Below are 22,269 nucleotides of genomic sequence, written 5' to 3'. Positions count from 1 at the left end.
AATTAGGCAAAAAAAGATTTTTAGATTTGACATCAAAAATATGATTCATAAAAGAAAATATTGATATATTATACTTCAACAAAATTTAAAACTTTAGTTCTTCAAAAGATAGTATTAAGAAAGTAAACAGATAAACTATACACTTGGAGAAAATATTTGCAAATTATTTATTTGATCAAGGATTTATATACAGATAATGCAAAGAATTTGTACAGCTCAATAGTTTGAAGCTAATTAAAAATGTGTAAAGGATTTTAGTAGACATATCACCTAAGAAGATATATGAATGGCTAACAAACACATGAAAAATGTTCAAAATAATTAATCATTAGGGAAATGCAACTAAAACCACAATAACATACACTCAGTTCATACCCACTAAAATGCCTATAATTAAGAGATTGACAGTACCAAGTATTGACAAGTATGTGTTGGTAAGATTTTAAAATGGCATAGTCACTTTGGAAAATAGTTTGGAAGTGTGTTAAAAAGTTAAACCTGTACCTATACTTAAGAAATCATCCATCAATTTCACTCCTAAGTATCTATGAAGAGAACTGAAGGTGTATGTCTACCTAAAAATGTACATGGGAGTGTTTGAAGCCACATTATTCATAAAAAGTAAAAACTGAAAGTAATTCAAATATTCATTAACTGGTGCATAGATAAAGTAAATGTAGTAGATCTGTACAATGGAATGCTACTCAGCAATACAAAAGAAACAAACTACTGATATTTCCACACGAATAAACTTCAAATGCATTGTGCTACATGAAAAAAAAAAAAAACAGACACAGAAGGCTACATATTGTACAGTTCCAATTGTATAAAATTTCTAGAAAAAGCAAATCTATAGAAATAAAAAGCAGATCAGTGGTTGCCTGAGGCTGAAGGTGAGCATGAGAAAGAACTGCAAATGGATACAAGGGCATTTTATGAGTTGAAGAAAATGTATAAAACTAGATGGTGTTGATGGTTGCATCACTCTCTACATTTACAAAAGTAATTAAACTGTGCATTTATCTTGGGTGAATTGTGTGCATGTAAATTGTATCTCCATAAAGCTACTAAAATAAATTAAAAATGAAAAAGTACTAGAAGAGAAATAGAAAAATTAATATATGTTTATTAAATACTGTAGAAACAAATGATGTGGGAATGAACCCAAAAAGATAAAAATATTTCAAAGAAATAACTGACAATTACTAAAGCTTGGAAGAGCACCGGAAAAGACAGGAAGGAATAAAAAAGCATGAGTTTTCGCATCAGAAGTCAGTAGACTGAGCTGCTCTAAGGAGGGTATAAAATATCACTAACAAGTTTGGTTGAGTTTAAGGTATCTGATAGGCACCTGGAAATGCAACCCCGGAGATCAGACTAATGTCAGTTTGAAGGAGATACATTTGGGAATCATCCACAGAGTTGAAATCATGGGAGTGAGAGAGATCATCATGACAGTGAGTGTTAAGAACAAGCAAGACAGGACAGAATCTTCTAGAAAACACACACCTATGGAGCCTGAGGAGCAGAGTTAGAACAGACATATCTGTGGAACTACAAAAAAGAAAGAAAGTCTACAATGCATGCCTTCATGAGATACATATTTTGTTTTTTATTTTTTAAAGTTTCATTTCCCTTTTATTTGTCATAAATGACAGTATTTCAATGTTTTTTAATGGCTGAGTAGTATTCCATTGTATATATAGAGCACATTCTGTTTATCCATGCATCTGTTGATAGACACTTAGATTGATTGCATTATCTTGGCTATTGTGAATAGTGTTGCTGTAAACACAGGAGTGCAGATACCTGTTTAACACATTGATTTATTCTGGTTACATACCCAGTAGTGGGATTGTTAGATCATCTGGTAGTAGTGTTTTTAATTTTTCAGGAACCTCCATAATGTTTTTCATAATGGCTAGACTGATTTCTATTCCCACTAATGGTATGTAAGGGATCCCTTTTCCATATCCTTTCCATCGCTTGTTATCTTTTGTCTTTTTGATAAAAGTCATTCTAGCTGGAATGAGGTAATATCTCATTGCAGTTTTCATTTGCATTATCTGATGATTACTTGATCTTAGCCGAAAGGCCAAGAAGTGATCTCTCTGATGATGAGTGATGCTGAGCATTTTTTTTTCCATGTACCTGTTGGCTATTTGTATATCTTCTTTGCAAAATGTCTATGAGATCTCTTGCTGAATTTTAAAATCAAGTTATCTGTTTTTGCTGTTGAGTTGCTTGAGTTCCTTACGTATTTTGGACATTAATCTCTTATGAAATATATAGTTTGGCAGAGCGTGGTGACTCGCACATGTAATCCTAGCATTTTGGGAGGCCGAGGCAAGTGGATCACCTGAAGTCAGGAGTTTGAGACCAGCCTGGCCAACATGGTGAAATCCCGTCTCTATTAGAAATACAAAAATTAGCTGGGCATGGCGGCACGCACATGTAATCCCCACTACTCGGAAGGTTGAGGCAGGAGATTCGCTTGAACCCAGGAGGCGGATGCTGCAGTGAGCCAAGATTATGCCATTGCACTCCAGCCTGGGGGACAAGGGTGAAACTCCGTCTCAAAAGAATAAAATAAAATAAAATACATAGTTTGCAAATATGTTCTCCCATTCTGTAGGTTGTCTCTTAACACCATTGTTTCCTTTGCTGTGCAAAAGCTCTTCAGTTTGATGTAATCCCATTTGTGCATTTTTTGCTTTCGTTGCCTGTGCTTTTGAGGTAAATTATTGCCCAGACCAATGTCACAGAGCTTTCCCCTGTGTTTTCTTCTAACAGTTTCATAGTTTTGGAGGCTTAAATTTAAGGCTTTAATCCACTTAGAGTTGGTTTTTTTTAAATATGGAGAGAGATAAGGATCTAGTTTCAATCTTATGCGTGTGGCTATCCAGTTTTCCCAACACCATTTATTAAAAAGACTGTCTTTTGCCCATTGTGTGTTCATGGCACCTTTATCAAAAATCAATTTACTGGCCAGGTGCAGTGGCTCACATCTATAATCTCAGTAGTTTGGGAGGCTAAGGCAGGCAGATGACTTGAGCTCAGAAGTTCGAGACCAGCCTGGCCAACATGGTGAAACCTCATCTCTACTAAAATTACCAAAATTATCTGGGTGCGGTAGTGCGTGCTTGTAATCCCAGCTACTCGAGAGGCTGAGGCACGAGAATCACTTGAACCTGGGAGGCAGAGGTTGCAGTGAGCCAAGATCATGTCCCTGTACTCCAGCCTGGGCAACAGAGTGAGACTCTGTCTCAAAAAAAAAAAAAAAAAAAGATATTAACTCTGATCCATGAACATGGAATGCTTTTCCATTTTTTTGTGACACCTATGATTTCTTTCAGTAGTGTTTTTAGTGTTTTGTAGTTCTCCTTGTAGAGAACTTTCACCTCTTTGGTTAGATGTATTCTTAGGTTATTTTTTTTATAGCGATTGTAAATGGAGGCCAGGCATGGTGGCTCACGCCTGTAATCCCTGCACTTTGGGAGGCCAAGGAGGGTGGATCACCTGAGGTCAGGAGTTCGAGACCAGCCTGGCCAACATGATGAAACCCTGTCAGTAATAAAAATACAAAAAATTAGCTGGGCGTGGTGATGCACACCTGTAATCCCAGCTACTCAGGAGGCTGAGGCAGGAGAAAAGCTTGAACCCTGGAGGCAGAGGTTGCAGTGAGCTGAGATCGTGCCACTGCACTCCAGCCTGGGCAACAAGGCGAAAACTCTGTCTCAAAAAAAGAAAAAAGAAATGTCTAAGAAGCAGAGGAGGAGGAGTACATGAGAACGATGCAAGAGTTTGAAAATGAGAAAGGCATGAAGAAGGAAGTAGAAGGAATAGGAAAAAGGAAGACAATAGAAGAGATACAGAGAAAAAATTAAAAGGCAGATGGAGAATTTTATATGGGGCTTAGTTGACATTTCCTGGGTACTATCCCCATCATGGGAGGATTCTGTGCCCCACATCCCTGTCTCCACCGTGCTTCCCCATGCCAAGCCTGCCCTTCCTTTTTGCAACATCAGCACTCTTCCTGTGTCTGTGCCCCTCAAGACCAAGAATCCATAGCACCTTCCTGTGGGTGGTAGAGGAGAGGGAGGAAGTCTTCCTGGGACAGAGACAAGAAGCCCTGGCCAAAGACTGCTCAGATTTTAAAGAGATGCAAGTTTTCAACACAGTCATCAAAAACTCAGTTATTTAATGCAACACATACTTCTGCACTGGATTTTTTGCTATAAGAGACATTATATGGGAAAGCTGAAGAAATATGAATATGGATGGTATTAATGTTTCAGTGTCAACTTCCCAATTTTAGTGGTTGTATTCTCGTTATGTAAAAGAATACCCCTCTTTGTGGAAAATATTAAAGTATTTGGAGTGATGGAGAATCATGGGGACAACTTCCTCTCAAGCGGTCCAGGGGATAAATGTTCTTTGTACTACACTTGCAACTTTTCTAGAAATTTAAAATTGCTTCAAAAATTTTTAGAAGTTGTATATTAATGGGTAGGGTGGTTTCATACTAGTTTTTGGTTTATGGGTTAGTAGGACCAAATAGAACAAAATGGGAAACAGAGGGAAGTATCACGGGCTTCCTAGCCCTGGTTCTGGTAGAACTCCAGGTTACACAAGACTGGAAGTCACTCTGTTTGCCTTGTGAAATGTAAACAAAAGCATTATACTTACACACTGTAATAATGTGCTTTCCTCACCCTAGCTAACAGCAGGACTCCAGTCATCAGACCAAATAAGCCCAGTCGATTGCACTGAGAAAGTTCACTCCCACAAAGAAGAGGCAATTTAAGTAATTAGCCAGTCTTTATGGCCCTGATCATCTTCCAGGCTCAGCGGGGTGGGAGGGAGCACATGGCTATAGTGCAATAAAAGCAATTCTTCATTTTTACACTCTCTTCTCCTAACTCAAACTTTCAAAACATGCCCAGAGAGCACACTTTTCCTCAGTGTCTCTTGGTGCTCCAGATGGGACAGGGCTGATGGCTAAGCCAAACCAGTACATACTGAGAAGGTTTTGTTTCATTTTGAGTTTTGATTGTTTGTTTCAAAATAAAACGTTTTATTGTTTTTCCAGATTATAAAAGTAATCCATGTTTGTTATTAAAACAAATGAAGACAAAACAAGTAAGGGTAGCTAGAAAGTAGAAAGTTAAAACTATTCATAATCTTCCCAATCAGAGAGAGTTATGGATATTTTAGTGTATTATCCTTCAAGTTTATATAATTGTAAATAAAAACACGTGTAAGGTTTGAATATGTCCCCAAAATTTCATGTATTGGAAACTGAATTCCCAAATTTATACATTGATTGGAGGTGGCACCCTTAGGAGATAATTAGGATTAGATAAGGTTATTAGATGATGGAACTGGTGGTTTTATTAGAAGAAGAGACACTTGAGCTGCTATGCCCACTTTTTTCATGTCATATGATGATCTCTGACATGTTATGACATAGCAAGGAGGCCTCACCAGATGCCAACACCATGCTCTTGGATTTCCCAGCCTCCAGAACCATGAGATGAATAACATATGTTTCTTTATAAATTACCCAATCTGTGGTATTTTGTTACAGCAGCAAAAAATTGACTAAGACAATATGATTATATTAAGCAAGCTGTGTTAGAGCCATTGTAATTTTTACTTTCTCTTCCAGTATTATGAGAATCTTTATATGTTAATAAATATAAATCCGTGCCATCATATCATATAAAAGCCTTTGCTCAGCTCAGACAACCCAATAGAAAAATGGGCAAAGGACTTAAGCAGCCCGGGCATGTTGGCTTATGCCTATAATCCCAACATTTTGGGAAATTGAGGTAGGTGGATTGCTTGAGCCCAGGAGTTGAAGACCAGTCTGGGCAACATGGCAAAACCCTGTCTCTATAAAATATACAAAAATTAGCCAGGTGTGGTTGTGCATGCCTGTAGTACCAGCTACTTGGGAGGCTGAGGTGGGAGGATCACCTGAGCCCAGGAGATTGAGGCTGCAGTGAACCATGATCGCACCACTGCACTCCAGGCTGGGTAACAGGGCAAGACCCCATCTCGAAAAAAAAAAGAAAAAAAAAAAGAGTTAAACAGTTTTTTGGAGGAAATGCTCAATATGCATTAAAAGAATGTTCAGCTTCATTAGTCATCAGGGAAATTCACATTAAAACCACAATGTAATACTACTACATATACAACAAAATAGCCAAAATGAGAGAAACAGATAAAAGCACATGTTGGCAAGACTGTGAAGCAGTTAGAACTCTCATACTCTTCTGGTGGGCAGGTAAACTGGTACTACCACTTTGGAAAGCTGTTTGACAGTATCTAGAAAAGCTAAACATATGTGCAGATGGTCCTTGACTTGTGATGATTCAACTTACGATTTTTAAACTTTACAATGGTGCAAAAGTTATACAGTAGAAGTCATATTTTTGTTTTATTTTATTTTGTTTTGAGATGGAGTCTCGCTCTGTAGCCCAGGCTGGAGTCCAACGGCATGATCTCGGCTACTGCAACTTCCATCTCCTGGGTTCAAGTGATTCTCCTGCCTCAGCCTCCCTAGTAGCTGGGATTACGTGTGCCCGCCACCATGCCTGGCTAATCTTTAGATGAGGTTTTTAGAAGTACAGTTTCTCCATGTTGGTCAGGCTGGTCTTGAACTCCTGACCTCAGGTGATCTGCCCACCTCAGCCTCCAAAAGTGCTGGGATTATCAGTGTCATTTCCACCCAGCTGGAAACATACTTTGAATTTTGATATTTTCCTGGGCTAGCAATATGCAGGACAGTACTCTCTGATGATTCTGGGCAGTGCAGGGAGCAACAGCTCCCAGTCAGTCACATAATCATAAGGATAACCAACTGATAGTATGTGGTGTACTGCATTGCCAGATGATTTTGACCTGCTGTAGGCTAATGTAAGGTTTTCTGAGCACATTTAAGGTAGGCTAGGCTAGGCTATGGTGTTCTGTAGATTAAGTGTATTAAATGTATTTTCAATTTAATAGTATTTTCAACTTACAATGGGTTTATTGGGACATAATTCCATTGTAAGTCAAGGAACATTTCTATATGTATAGTTCGGCAATTGTATTCCTAGATATATAAACAAAATAAGTGCATTTACGTATTGACTAAAAGATAGGTAAAAGAATGTCCGTGGCCTCACTAATCATAATATCCCCAAATTCGAAACAGCCAAATGTCCATCTATAGTAGAACAGAAAATACATTGTGGAGAATGAATGGATTAAAACTGCATAACAACATGATTGACTCACATTCATAATGTTGAACACAAGTTTGTGAAAGTTACACACTGTATAATCCATGTACATGAACATCAAGAGGGAGCAAACTAACCTACGGTGCAGGAGGTCAGGAGAGAGGTTACTCTGCACTGCAGCTGGGGAAACTGCAAGGAGGTACATGAACACTTGTCAGATAAGGTAAATTTCTCATTCTTGATCTGCACGCTGGATATACGGGTTTATTCACTAAGTGAAAATTTATCAAGCTGTACACTTAGGATCTGTGTATTTTTTCTGTATGTAATATGCTGTTAAATACCACATGTAGTAATACTACTAATAAAATTAACTGATCAATTCTTAAAATCTGGAATCTATAGGGTTACATTTAAATATTTTTCTCATGGTCAAATTGTAGAAATTTCCTAATTTGTAGGGTAAAAAAAAAAATATCCAAACTGCATACAATATTCATGGCATTTTAATTTTTAACCACTTTCAACTATTTTGACCTATATCTACCTGTCTCCTCTCAATATGTTGTCCTCTGATAGCAAACAACACCCACAAACATCCATGGGTCCATGAGTCACCCAAAGGGCTAGAACAGTGGTTCTTACCAAAAGGTACAACAAAATCACCTAAAGCTCTTATACATCTAGACAAGCACAAGCTAGGTTGTTCTCAACTGCAGACTGTTCATGTCAAAGATTGCCACCCAGACTCCACCTCAGAGCTGAGACACTTGTCTTCATCTTCCCAGCTGCTGGGAGTGTTGCTTGCTGAGAACTCACAGCCAGTTCCTCCCCAGAAATTGCTCTCTGCAAAAGAAAGCTGCTGGCTCAAGATTTTGCTTCTCACAGGAGGCAGCCCACATCTAATGACTGGTCCATACAGCAATAGAAAGTCTGGCCTCCCGGCCTCAACAGGCAATCCCAACTCCAGGGTGCCCCATGACTTTACTGAAGCTTCTGTTGCAACAACATCGCAGTTTTCAAATTTACCCTGTATCCAATCCTTCTCCCTTGACTTCCTCTCAGGTTTGTGTTTGAGACTACTCCCCACAAACATCCTGCATGCAAATCTCCATTTCATAGTTTGTTTCCTGGGGAACCTGCCCGAAGACATTCACTTATGAGGACACATTCAAAATACATGTCACATAATTGAGGCTAATGTTGTTCAGGATAGGCTTTATGGAGAAAGCGATATTTAAGGTTACAAAAAAAAGATGATGATTTTGGAGAAAGCAATGTAAAGCTTGCCAGTTGAGGAAGCCCAGGAATGCATACGGTGAGAAGCTGAGAGATGAGCAAAGTAAGTGGCGGGACTACTGTGAAGGTCGCCTAACCAGAGCAGGAGATGGCTTTATTGGGAAATAGAGACCCAGGTTATAAACCAATCATAGGGCTGTGGGAGGGGAAAAAAAAAGTCTTAGCAGGAAATATGTTTTTGTATAATGGGAACACTTTGTTGATGTTTCAGCAAGTGATTGCAAAGGAAAAGCTGTTTTTAGATAAATCTAGCGTCAATGTGCAAGTCTGATTGCAGGGGGCATTGGCAGTCTGAAGATCCGAATGGCAGATGGGGCCGCAATCCTGGGGAAAGGTGTGACTCACTTTGGAACTAGCTCACAGCATAGACATGAGAACTAACTTCCCGTATTTGAAGGACCATCAAAAGAAAGAAGAGTTGGCCTTGCTCAGTGGGGCAACACTCAGCTCTTAGGGAAGCAAAATAGTGAAATGCAAAGATATGTGTGAAACCAGAGAGCTATCCACCTATGATGGGACTTCTCTTTGGCGGAGGTGAGTTCACATCTCTGGAGATTTTAATCAAAAGGTGATATGGTTTCTTATCAAAGGTAAGAGAACCCTAGCAATGAACGGAAGGTAGAAGTAGAGTTCCTTTAACCTTTCAAGACTTCTGCAAAAATAAAAGAGAAAAAGCTTTAACTCCACCAAGAAATATTTAGCTACATTTTGGTGACTTCTGGAGACATGGGTGAAGAAATGTGGTCAAATAGCCTCCAAGTTTTCAAACCCAGAGGATGGAATGCAGTTGGTAAAACCGGTCCAACAGGAAAGTTTAACAACTGGGCATTTTTTCAAACAACAAAGCAAACAATCTGATTTGACTTTGAGTTAAAGTGGAAAGGATGCATGTGGTGTCTTGTGCCAACCACAAGACAGGAGCCATTTTTCCCATTTTTCAAAATGGAGCTTCTCCTGCCACCTGGCTCTCAGAAGCTCCATTGCCTCAGAGCTCCTGCGCTACCAGAGAAAGAACCCTCGCAGCAGCAAACCAAGGCTTCAAAGTTCCCTAATGGTTTCTTTGCCCTCACTGCTGCATGCCACAAAAAGACCATGCTATGAAAAGACCAACATCTCCAAGCGTAGCTGGAGATGACTTTCCTTTCACTTCTAGTTACAACTGAACTTACTTATTCTTTGTCTTCTAAAGAAGCCATTCATTTGTTGAGAACTTTTCTGGTGTCTGGTTCTGGAATTTGTCTTTTAGATGACAATTTTTTTCTCTAGAGTTAGACAAAGACTCTATGGCGTTTTATTATATTTATAGTATATTTTTATTATAGTTATACAACCAGTGTTTTTCTTTTCAATGGAGTTCTTTTTCAAGTTTTTTTCTTTTTTTCTTTTCTTTTTTTTTTTTTTTTTTGTTGTTGTTGTTTGTTTTCTGAGACAGGGTTTCACTCTGTCAGCTACGCTGGAGTGTAGTGGCACGATCTCAGCTCACTGCAACCTCCACCTCCTGAGTTCAAGCCATTCTCCTACCTTAGCCTCCGGAGTAGCTGGGACTAAAGGTAGGCATCACCATGCCTGGCTAATTTTTGTATTTTTTTGTAGAGACAGGTTTCACCATGTTGGTTAGGCTGGTCTCAAACTGCTGACCTCAAGTGATCCACCCACCTTGGCCTCCCAAATGCTGGGATTACAGGCGTGAGCCACCATGCCCAGTCCCGAATTTGATTTTATTATACCAATATTATCTTCTCCCCCTCCCACAGTTCCCCAAACACTTCTCTACACATTCTGGTCAGGCACAGTTTCCCACTTGTGGAGTTGATATTTGGGGCTCGTACTGGAAGGAAGATAAAAACAGAAGGAATTTGGCCTGCTTCCTTCACACAGCACTCGTCCATCTTCCACACATGCAGCATTTGTTCTCACAGTGCGTGTCAGAATGGCATGCCAGCACCGGCCTCTGGTCTAGCATACACAGAAAGGGTGAAAAGTACACACGGTGACCATTGTCGGTTTGCAGATTTCCTGCTGCATGCTCACATGTCTAGAACCAGTTTTGCTACTATTACACTGCTAACCACAGAAGCCAGAAAAGGAAAATACATTTTTTTTTTTTTTTGAGGTGGAGTCTCGCTTAGTCGCCAGGCTAGAGTGCAGTGGCATGATCTTGGCTCACCGCAACCTCCACCTCCCTGGTTCAAGCAAGTCTCCTGCGTCAGCCTCCTGAGTAGCTGGGATTACCGGCACGTACCACCACGTCAAGCTAATTTTTGTATTTTTAGTAGAGACAGGGTTTCACCATGTTGGCCAGGCTGGTCTTGATCTCCTGACCGTGTGATCCACCCGCCTTGGCCTGTCAAAGTGCTGGGATTACAGGCGTGAGCCACCGCGCCGGGCCTGGGAAAATACATTTTCAACAGAGAATTTTCTATTAAGGAAGAGAGTGTTCTTTCAGCAAAGACAGGCTTTAGCCACACCTGTTTTTATAAGGATTTGAGGGGAGGGAAATATGCCAAGAGACAACTTCAGAACTTGATGAAGACAAGAGTGACCTCTCCAAAACAGCTAGGAGAGTGGGTCTTTAGTGGTGAGGTCTTCATCTCTGTCCGATCTCTCTAGGCTGAAGGACAGATGTGAATTTGCTGTGAAGGGATATTCTTCTCAAGGACACTTACCGTCTGTTACCTGGGGATAGGAAGGTAAGTCATCCGGTGTCAAGAACCTTACTGGTAAAACAGTAAAACTATGTATTCATTCAGATTTGTGCTCTTTAAGTGAGAGGGGTTCTAGAACAGCCTTTCTGTCTGGACTCCTTGATGGTAAACTATCCCATGTGAGGTCTGCTCTTTACTGTGTGGATGAGGCCAGGGCTGTTATTCAACATCCTGGGGCCAGCTTGCCGCTCTGCTCCATGCCCATAGCCTGCAGTCTAACCTCAGCCAGCTCTGGTGTGATTGTACTTAGTACATCAGTGGTCATGAGAAAACCAGCTAAGAAAAGCACAGAGCTTCAACTGGAACAAAATATGTGTACAACACCCATGACTATGTGGCTGTTTTATCCCCGCTGCTCCTTTCTTTTCTGCAGAAGGTTCTTTTTAAATTTTAACGTATATTTGTCCAATTGTTTGGTAATGCATGTCCATGTTTTCAGAAACAGTGAGTCAAATCTGAACTGGAACACCTCTCCCTCACTTACCTCCTGCACCCAGCACCTGCCTCGTTGTGGGAATGCCCCATCCTTGGTGTCTTAAAATTTGCAGAGCTTCTTTACTTGTACATAAGACATGTGCATATACAGAGCAAAAATTCTGCATGACCTCACTTATGTGTGGACTCTAAAAACGTCACACTCACAGAAGTGGAGAGTAGAATGATGGTTACCAGAGGCTGGAGGGAGGGGCGGGCAGGGAAAGGGAAGAGGTTGATCAATGGGTACAAAGTGATTATCAGTTAGAAGGATTAAGTTCTGGTGCTCTATTGCACTGCGTGGTGACTATAGTTAATACTAATGTATCGTATATTTCAAAAGACCTGAAGGAGAGAATTTTAAGTGTTCTCACCACAAAGAAATGGTAACTACTGGAGGTGATGGATATGCTAATTAGCCTGGTTGTATCATTCCCCAGTGTTTATGTGTATCAAAACATCACATTTTATCCCATAAATGCATGCAATAATTTTTTTTTTTTTTTTTTTTTTTGAGACGGAGTCTCGCTCTGTCGCCCAGGCTGGAGTGCCGTGGCCGGATCTCAGCTCACTGCAAGCTCCGCCTCCCGGGTTCACGCCATTCTCCTGCCTCAGCCTCCCGAGTAGTTGGGACTACAGGCGCCTGCCACTGCGCCCGGCTAGTTTTTTGTATTTTTTAGTAGAGACGGGGTTTCACCGTGTTAGCCAGGATAGTCTCGATCTCCTGACCTCGTGATCCACCCGTCTCGGCCTCCCAAAGTGCTGGGATTACAGGCTTGAGCCACCGCGCCCGGCCGCAATTATTTTTTAATTAAAAACTTTTTAAAACTTACGCCAGGCGTGGTGGGTCATGCCTGTAATCCCAGCACTTTGGGAGGCTGAGGAGGGTGGATCATTTGAGGTCAGGAGTTCGAAACCAGCCTGACCAACATAGGGAAACCCCCTCCGTACTAAAAATACAAAAATTAGCTGGGCGTGGTGGCGCGTGCCTCTAATCCTAGCTACTCAGGAGGCTGAGGCGGGAGAATCACTTGAACCCGGGAGGCAGAGGTTTCAGTAAGCCGAGATCGTGCCACTGCACTCCAGCTTGAGCGACAGAGCACAGGCTCTGTCTCAAAAAAAAAAAATCTAAAAACTTCAAAAATAAATATGTGTCTTATTGTCCCAAATGTTTCACACACCAAAAAGCCATTCTGTTCTAAAATTTGTTTTTCTTTTCATTGAACAATATTTTTTGGAGAGCTTTCCAAAGCAGCACATATAGAAATTCTTTTTTTTTTTGTAGCCCTATAGTATTTTATTTTTGCACAATTTATTTCAAAGCCTCTATTGAGGGACACGTAGACTTTTTACAATGCTTTACTATTATTTAAAAAAAAAAAAAAAAAAGAATGTTGCAGTGATTTACCTTACACATATATCTTTTGCCTTGTATCTATAGAATAAATTCCTAGAAATAGAATTGGGAGGGATATACATTTGTAATAAATATCACCAAATTGTCCTCTGTAGGCTTTGGCTTATCACTTTATAACATAAAAATTTCTATAATATATAACCTTACCTCATACTATATGAAAAATTAACTCAAAATGAAACAAAGGCCTAAATGTAAGAGAATACAGAGGGATACATCCTTATGATCTTAGGTTTGGCAATAGGTTCTTTGTTCTGAGAATGCCAACTCTCCTCACAGTGTCAGAAGCTCAAGCAACAAGAGAAAAACAGAGATGCAATGAATTTCAACAAAATTTTAAACTTTTGTGCACTGAAGAACTCTATCAAAAAAGAGAAACGACAACCCACAGAATCAGAGAATATGTTTGCCAACTGTATGTATCTGTTCAGGGTCTGTCTGATGTCCTGTGGTTTCAGAGATTCTTTTTTTATTTTTTTATTTTTTATTTTTTTTGAGACGGAGTCTCGCTCTGTTGCCCAGGCTGGAGTGCAGTGGCGCGATCTCAGCTCACTGAAACCTCCGCCTCCCATATTCAAGTGATTCTCCTGTCTCAGCCTCCCAGTTAGCTGGGATTACAGGCACACGCCACTACACCTGGCTAATTTCTGTATTATTAGTAGAGATGGGGTTTTGCCATTTTGACCAGGCTAGTCTCAAACTCCTGACCTCAAGTGATCTGCCCACCTTGGCCTCCCAAAGTTCTGGGATTACAGGCGTGAGCCACCACACCTGACCTGAGATTCTTTACGTCCATTTGGCATCTAGTAACTGCAAGGCCAGCAAACAAGTGTTTACCTCTCTCCTTCAAGAAGGGGCATTCCTCTCCAAGGATGGGGCATTCCCACAGCGAGGCAAGCCTGGGTGCGGGAGGCAAGTGAGGGAGAGTTATTCCCGTCCACATTTGATTCACTGTTTCCAAAAACATGGAAATTCATTATCAAACAATTGGACAAATATACGTCAACTTGACTAGAATTCTCCTGTCATGTGCAGACAGGCTGATCCAAGTCTGTACCTCCACCCGCCTTCTATATAACTCTCACACACCAAACCAATATTTCCCTTATCCTAAATCATCCCAAGGCCAGGTTCCAAGCAACTAGAGCCACCCCTATAGCCCAGGCTCACCCATGTTATTCAAAGTAGCCAGTCCTAAACTGATGGCCCGGCCTGGCCTCGCCTTTCCTGCAGAAACTCCAGCAAGGGCTCTGGCTCATGCCTTCTCACTCGTCTTTTGCCTCTTGACCATCCTCATGCTTCCGCTGTGGCCCTGTGTGTTGTGGCATGTCCCCTCCGCTCAGGAACTGTAAGTAAGAAAACTCTTCTTTCAGTAGCATTGACCTCTCCGCATCATCATTCAGTCACCTCCATAAACTAAAACCCTGCTGTTACAATTGAGACAAGTATCCAGAATATATAAAGAATAGACACAACTCAACAATAAAAACACAACCCAAATCAAACATGAGCAAAGATCTCAAACAGACAGTTCTCCAAGGAGGATATACAAATGGCCAGCAAGCCCAGGAAAAAGATGCCCAACATCATTAATCACCAGGGAAACGCAAACCAAAACCACCATGATGTGAACAATGTGAATGTAATGAAGGCTGCTGAGCTGTACAATTAAAAATGCCTCAAACAGGCCAGATGCAGTGGTTCACACCTATAATCCCAGCTCTTTTGGAGGCCAAAGTGAAAGAAGCCCTTGAGCCCAGGAGTTCAAGACCAGCCTGGGCAACATAGGGAGAACCCAGCTCTACAAGAAATAAAAAATTAGCTGGGTGTAGCGGTGCATGCCAGTAGTCCCAGCTATTCAGAAGGCTGAGGTGGGAGGATCGCTTGAGCCTGGGAGGTTGAGGCTGCAGTGAGCTGTGACTGCACCACTGCACTCCAGCCTGGGCAAGAGTGAGACTTTGTCTCACAACAACAACAGGCTAAAATTATAAGTTTTATATGCTGCATATTTTACCACAGTAAGAAAAAACAATTAAAGCATTGTATTAGTCAAGGTTCTCCAGAGAAATAGAACCAATAGAATTTGTTTGCTTGTTTATTTATAAGATATCGATTGGCTCATCTAGGACCAGAAATATCATTTGACCCAGCAATCCCATTACTGTGTATATATCCAAAGGATTATAAATCATTCTACTATAAAGACATATGCACAGGTATGTTTACTGCAGCACTATTTACAATAGCAAAGAGTTGGAACCAACCCAAATGCCCATCAATGACAGACTGGATAAAGGAAATGTGGGACATATACACCATGGAATACTACGCCGCTATGAAAAAGAATGAGTCCTTTGCATGGGTCTTTTATCCATGTCCTTTGCAGGGTCATGGATAAAGCTGGAAACCATCATTCTCAGCAAACTAACACAGGAACAGAAAACCAAACACCACATGTCTCGCTCATGAGTGGGAGTTGAACAATAAGAACACATGGACACAGGGAGGGGAACGTCACACACCAGAGCCTGTCGGGCAGTTGCAGGGAAAGGGTAGGGAGAGCATTAGGACAAATACCTAATGCATGTGGGGCTTAAAACCTAGATGACAGGTTGACAGGTGCAGCAAACCACCATGGCACATGTGTACCTATGTAGCAAACCTGCATGTTCCGTGCATATATCCCAGAACTTAAAGGAAAATAAAATAAAATAGATATTGATTGGATCACATGATTCTGGAGGCTACGTCCCGCTGTGAGCCACCTGTGAACTGGACATCTAGGAAAGCCTGTGGTGTCCAAAAGTCCCAGAGGTGGCGAATCAATGGTGTAGATTCTAGTCCTGGTTCTCCTAAGGCCTGAGAACTGGTTCTCTTAAGGCCTGAGAACCAGGAGTGGTGAGGGCTGGAGAAGACTGATACCCCACCTCAGTAGTCAAGCAGACTTAATTCAACCTTCCTCTGCCTTCTTGTTTTATTCAGGCCCTTGGTAGATCTGATAATGCCCACCCACATTGACTATCTTCTTTACTCAGTCCAACCATTCCAATGCTAATCTTTTCTGGGAACACCCTCACAAACACACCAGAAATAAGGTTTAACCAACCAGCTGGGTATCCCATCACCCAGTCAAGTTGACACATGAGTAACCATCTCAAGCATAGACCACAAAAACAAAACCAAAAAAATCACAGTGATATACCACTTGGACTTATGAGTATGGCTGTATGAAAACAAGAAAGCCCCTAAAAAACAGAACATAGCAAATGTCGGTGAGGATGTGGAGAAACTGAAATACTCATACATTGCTGGTGGAAAGGGAAAATGGCACAGCCACTGTAGAACAGCTGACCAGTTCTTCAAAACATTAAATACTGAGTTACCGTTAGATCCAGCAATTCTACTCCCAGATATATATCCAGGAGAAATAAAAACGTATCCACACGAAAACTTGAACACAAACATTCACAGCAGCACTATTCATAATAGCTAAAAGGTGGAAACAATCCAGACACCCAATAACTAGTGAACAGGTCAACAAAATGTAGTTTGTCCACACAATGGAATATTATTTGATCATAAAAATAGGCTGGGTGCGGTGGCTCATGCCTGTAATCCAGCACTTTGGGAGGCCAAGGCGGGCGGATCACTTGAGTTCGGGAGTTCAAGACCAGCCTGGCCAACGTAGTGAAACCTTGTCTCTACCAAAAATACAAAAATTAGTCGGGCGTGATGGCGGGCACCTGTAATCCCAGCTACTCGGGAGGCTGAAGCAGGAGAATCGCTTGAACCCAGGAGGTGGAGGTTGCAGTGAGCTGAGATGGCGCCACTGCACTCCAGCCTGGGCAAGAGAGTGAGATTCTGTCTCAACAACAACAACAAAGTGAATGAAGTACAGAAACACTACAACATGGATAAACCATGAAAACATTATGCTAAGTGAAAGAAGCCAGTCACAAAAGCTTACTTACTGTGTCATTCCATTATGAGAAATCTCCTGAATGGGCAAAATGTATAGAGACAGAAAGTAGATTTGTGATTGGCTTAGGGCTGGGGACAAGGAGGGGACTGGGGAGCAATTTTAAAGAGGTACAAGATTTCTTTAGGAATAATGGAAAAGTTCTAAAATTGACTGCAGTCATGGTTGCATGGCTCCATGAAAACACTAAGAACCATTTAAGTGCACACTTTAAATGGGTGAACTATGTAGGATGTGAATCTATCTCAATGAAGCTGTTACAAAACAAATGTAATCTCATTACTAAGGAATGCGTGTCTGGGAGGGGCGGAAAATCAATGGCGGGGCTTTCGTGATTATCCTCACTCAAGAGCCTGTTGAATCTTGATCCATATCACAGTTGAGCATGCCCGGGCCTCCTCTGAAAATGCCCCATTTTAAGCACTGGGAATGGGAGCCCACCACTTTGCCATTGGGTGATTTTAAACCAGTAAAAATATTCCAACCACTACATACAGCTGATTCATTACCATTTAACTTCTGGCTTTTCTCCATATTGAAATGAAGGATAAAATCAAAGAAAATGGCATTCTTGAGGCAAATGATTCTACACAGCAGACTACCCAAAGGTGATCTGAAACAGGAGTCTTAGACCCGTGTCCACAAGATAGGTGATTCATGCATCGAATACGCAGGTATAGTAGACAACACCTGACAGCCATTCATCATTTAAACATCTACTGAAGAGCATAATTTATTTATCCTATTGTTCACTGAATCTTTGGATTGACCTCATTAAAAAAAAAAAAAAAAAAAAAAAAGATCCTACAAATCAATAAGTAAAAGACCCACTGGCAAAGAACATGCACATACCATTCACAGAGAGGAAAAAATGTGAAAATAGGATTTAAGTAGGAAAAAGTGTCTACCCTCTTCGGCACCTTAAGAGATTCAAGTTAAACCTACCCCCCAAATCCATAATTCCTCATCAGAGTGGCAAAGATTAAAACATTTTCAAATGTGTTAAAAAAATAAGCCTCTCATGCATTATTGTTGTAAAAGTAAATCGGCACAATGTCTCTGAAAAGCAATCGGACAGCATCTAACAAAACCTAAGATGCGGCTGGGCGCGGTGGCTCACGCCTGTAATCCCAGCACTTTAGGAGGCCAAGGCGGGCGGATCATGTGAGGTCAGGAGTTCAAGACCAGCCTGGTCAACATGGAGAAACCCCATCTCCACTAAAACACAAAAATTAACCGGGCGTAGTGGCGCATACCTGTCATCTCGTCTACTCGGGAGGCTGAGGCAGAAGAATCGCTTGAACCTGGGAGGTGGAGGTTGCAGTGAGCCGAGATCACACCACTGTACTCCAGCCTGGACGACAGAGCCAGACTCTCATTGTCTCAAAAAAAACCATGTAAGATTCCAACCCCTTGGGCTCAGCAATTACACTTCCAGAAGTCATGCCTCAAATGCACTTTTCTCTCTTCTAGATCTTTTCTTCTCTCTGTCCTAATCTCCACTCCATGCCTCAAGTGAAGCCAATAAATGGGTAATAATTCCCTTAAACTCTGTGGAATTAATTTCTTCTTGACTATAGGATAGGCAGTTCAAAAAAAAAAAAAACCACTGGATTCCTTAATAATTAAATAGAAACCTTAAAGTTCCTTCTAAAAAGGTTCACGGCTATAAAAGTAATAAATGAATCGCCCAAAATATTGCACTGTGGGTCGGGTTAATAATCCTGTTGGACAGGAGCTGGCTATACTCAGTTTGGGTGGCCGAGCCCAGACATCAGCATATGTGCTACTGTAGCTCCCTCTTTTGGCCGAATGCAAAATCAAATTTATGTGGTCGCTTTTGGTCAACACTATTTTCCATAGCTGCTTACAAGCATTGAGTTTCCTGCGACTTCCTGTTCACTGCCTCTGCTCTCCTCAAGTTCTCAGTTTTTTCTTGCATCAACTAGGCTTGCCTCCTCCTTCTCAGGGAAGATCAGGATCCCCTGATATTCCTAATCTTAGCTCCTAAGATTTGCCCCTTCCACTACCCTGTTTCCTGGCTGTTTGCACCATAGCCTCCCTCCTTGAGTAATTCTAGTTCAATCTGTTCTCTCTGTATCTATCTGCCTCCGTACTGGCCATTTACCATGTGCCCACATTGCACCTGGGCCTCTGCACTCACTCACTGCCCCCTCTCACCTGCACTTGCCTGAGTGCTCTCCATTCATTCCTTGATCCAGGGTTTTTTAAAATGAGGTCTGTGGACAATCTACATGCTCTCCACCTGGCTGCTTGCTACAGGGCAGATTCCTGAGCTCCCTGAATCAGACTTTCTGGAACCCTGGAACCTGCATTTGTAATAAATACCCTAAATCATTTTTATGTACATGCACACACATACACACAAACACACACACACAATATATAAACTGCCCTGATGTTTTTATTTGTCTGTTTGTTTTACTAAGCCATATGATCTTGTCCAGAAACTTGCTATGGCTCCAAACCATATAAAGATTTAAATGCAAAAGACTCACACTGGCTTTCAAGGCTTTTGGTAAATTGTTTTATATATTAACTGTTGTTCTTTCCTGTAAGAGGATTATATTTCCCGTTTCCCAGGGATGGCAGGCATGGCCAAGTGACTTGCTTTGGCCAATGAAATGTAAACAGCAGTAACATAAGCCACAGTCAAGCGGACACTATGAAAACCATTGAACAGTTCTGCCATATTTTCTTTCCCTTGGCCAGAACTGATGATAACCAAGATTGAAGCTGCCTCTTTAGCCTGACCCCAGAACAAAGGAGCCACGGAGCAGAGCTACAGATACCCATAAGGGAAATGTAATGTAAGAGAGAACTAAGCTTGTAGTATTGCTGTGATTTGGAGAGTCCTTTGTTACTGCAGTTTAACTGCCTAAGCCGACTGATACACAGTATTTCACAATTTGCTTTTCTAACTCTATTTCCCATTATTCCCTAACACTTATTCCAACTCCTGCCAGACTGAACTACTTGCTTTTCCCCAAAGACCAACAAATTTCTCCAACTCTGTGCAGTTATTTGCTTCCTATCTCCTGCCTGCCAACAACACCTCTTGAAGTTTAATTTCAACCTTCAAGTCCATCTTAAATGCTCCTTTCTCTGTGCAGGGGTGTCCGATCTTTTGGCTTCTCTGGGCCACACTGGAAGAAGAACTATCTTGGGCCACACGTAAGATATACTAACACTAATGATAGCTGGTGAGCTAAACAACAACAACAACAATCTCATAATGTTTAAAGAGAGTTTACGAATTTGTGTTGGGCCACATGCAGCCCATGGTCCACAAGCTAGACAAGCTTGATAAAAAGCCTTTCCCCATTCCTTTGATGGCCTAGGAACACCCCCAACCCACCCTCTATAATGGCAACTACTGTAACCTATGTTTATTGTTTTTACGTATTTTCTTATCACCTCCCCTAAGAAAAAAATCGTAAACTCCTTGAGATTAAAGATGATCTTACTGGCCAAGTGCAGTGTCTGACGCCTATAAGCGGAGCAAATTGTGACAGGCGGATCACTTGAACTCAGGAGTTCGAGACCAGCCTGGCCAACACGGTGAAACCTCATCACTACTAAAAATGCAAAAATGAGCCAAGCATGGTAATGTGCTTCTGTAATCTAAGCTACTTGTGAGGCTGAAGCAGGAGAATCGCTTGAAACCCAGGAAGCAGAGGTGGCAATGAGCTGAGATCGTGCCACTGTACTCCAGCCTGGAAGACAGAGCAAGACTCTGTCTCAAAAAAAAAAAAAAAAATACTATCTTATTCATCAATGTATTCCCTGAAGCTTTGCAAATAGTAGGTATCCACTCAAATATTTACCAAATTAGCACATTCAATTAGAGAATTGTTTAATATGTTTATGATTTTTTAATAGGAAGATTTTAAAGAACATATACTCATTGGGGAAGCAAAATTAAGATGCAAGAAGAATTAAAAATAATGGCAAATAGCAAAGATTCCTACTGAATAAAATATAGGCCAGGCACAGTGGCTCACATCTGTAATCCTAGCACTTTGGGAAGCCAAGGCAGGCAGATTGTTGAGGTCAGGAGTTTGAAACCAGCCTGGGCAACAGAGCAAGACCTCATCTCTACTAAAAATAAAAAACTTAGCCAGGCTTGGTGGTGTGCACTTGTAGTCCCAGCAGCTTGAGAGGCTGAGGTGGGAGAATCACTTGAGCCCTGGTGGTGGAGGTTGCAATGAGCCAAGATCATGTGACTGCACTCCAGCCTGGGTGACAGAGCAAGACCCCATTTCAAGAAATAAAAATAAAAATAAAGTATAACTCAAAGTTTAATGAATCTCTTTCTCTCTGTTTCTCTCTCTCTCTCTCTCTCTCTCTCATCTGTAAAAATAAGCATGTCTTGACCTTCATCTCTTTCTCTCCCTGGATATACCTAACAGATCTTAAAATAAAACTTCACCAAAGGGAAACAATGTGTCACACGACTCATGAGTTATGACCGCTATTGTTACGGTCCATATGCTAAAGGCAATGATTTTTCTAATTATGGACCAAATTAGCTTCTGTATATTCTTAGGCATAGGAAAAATGTATTTCCCTGCTTATGATTAAAAGCCAACAAAATATAATTCCAATTTTAAAACAAATCCCCTTGCCAAACCCCAACAGCAAAGTGCTGCCCCTACAAACCTCACAGCAAATAGAGTCCTTATTCTCAGTGACTAGCAGCTGCCTCTTTTCCCAATCCTCTCCAGCTTCGGTTAACCTAACGCCCTCTGAGACATTTTGGCAGTAATTGCAAAGCTTCTTTCGGTTTGGGAATCTAATTTAAAAAGGATAGGAGACATTATTTTTGAACTGCTTATCAATCTTCTGCTGTGTGATGTTTTACTACAAGCTGAAGGTAAAAGTACTACGCACGTATTAGGGACACAAAGTTGATTGCCAAAGCACTTCAAATCTGCCATCTGTGCCTAGGAAAACATATTATCTATTCACCCTCTTCATTATCTCAGAAAGGGAAACATTTCTTCCCCCAAAAATGCAAAATGACACAAAAACACATAAAGATTCCCGACCTTTTGTGAGTCCTTTTGCCAGCATTTTCTGAACTGTATTCTATGGAATGCGAGTGTCTCTGCATAGAGAATAGATGGTTAGCAACAAAGC

General features: G+C 41.1%; 1 protein-coding gene across 4 annotated transcripts in view; it reads right to left on the bottom strand.

Moving 5' to 3' along the window:
• Positions 1 to 22,269, bottom strand: part of SLC35F5 (solute carrier family 35 member F5) — a 79,577-nt gene that overhangs the window by 5,288 nt on the left and 52,020 nt on the right. The window contains exon 18 of one of the 4 annotated variants that reach the window (XR_013401969.1): positions 13,965 to 22,237. The exons of the other annotated variants lie outside the window; for them this stretch is intronic. The gene's annotated coding sequence lies outside the window, so the exon portion shown is untranslated. The remainder of the gene's footprint in view (positions 1 to 13,964; positions 22,238 to 22,269) is intronic. 4 annotated transcript variants of the gene reach the window in all.

Source organism: Macaca mulatta, chromosome 12 (assembly GCF_049350105.2).
Source record: "Macaca mulatta isolate MMU2019108-1 chromosome 12, T2T-MMU8v2.0, whole genome shotgun sequence".
NCBI lineage: Eukaryota > Metazoa > Chordata > Mammalia > Primates > Cercopithecidae > Macaca > Macaca mulatta.
This window is presented reverse-complemented; position numbering and strand designations above follow the sequence as displayed.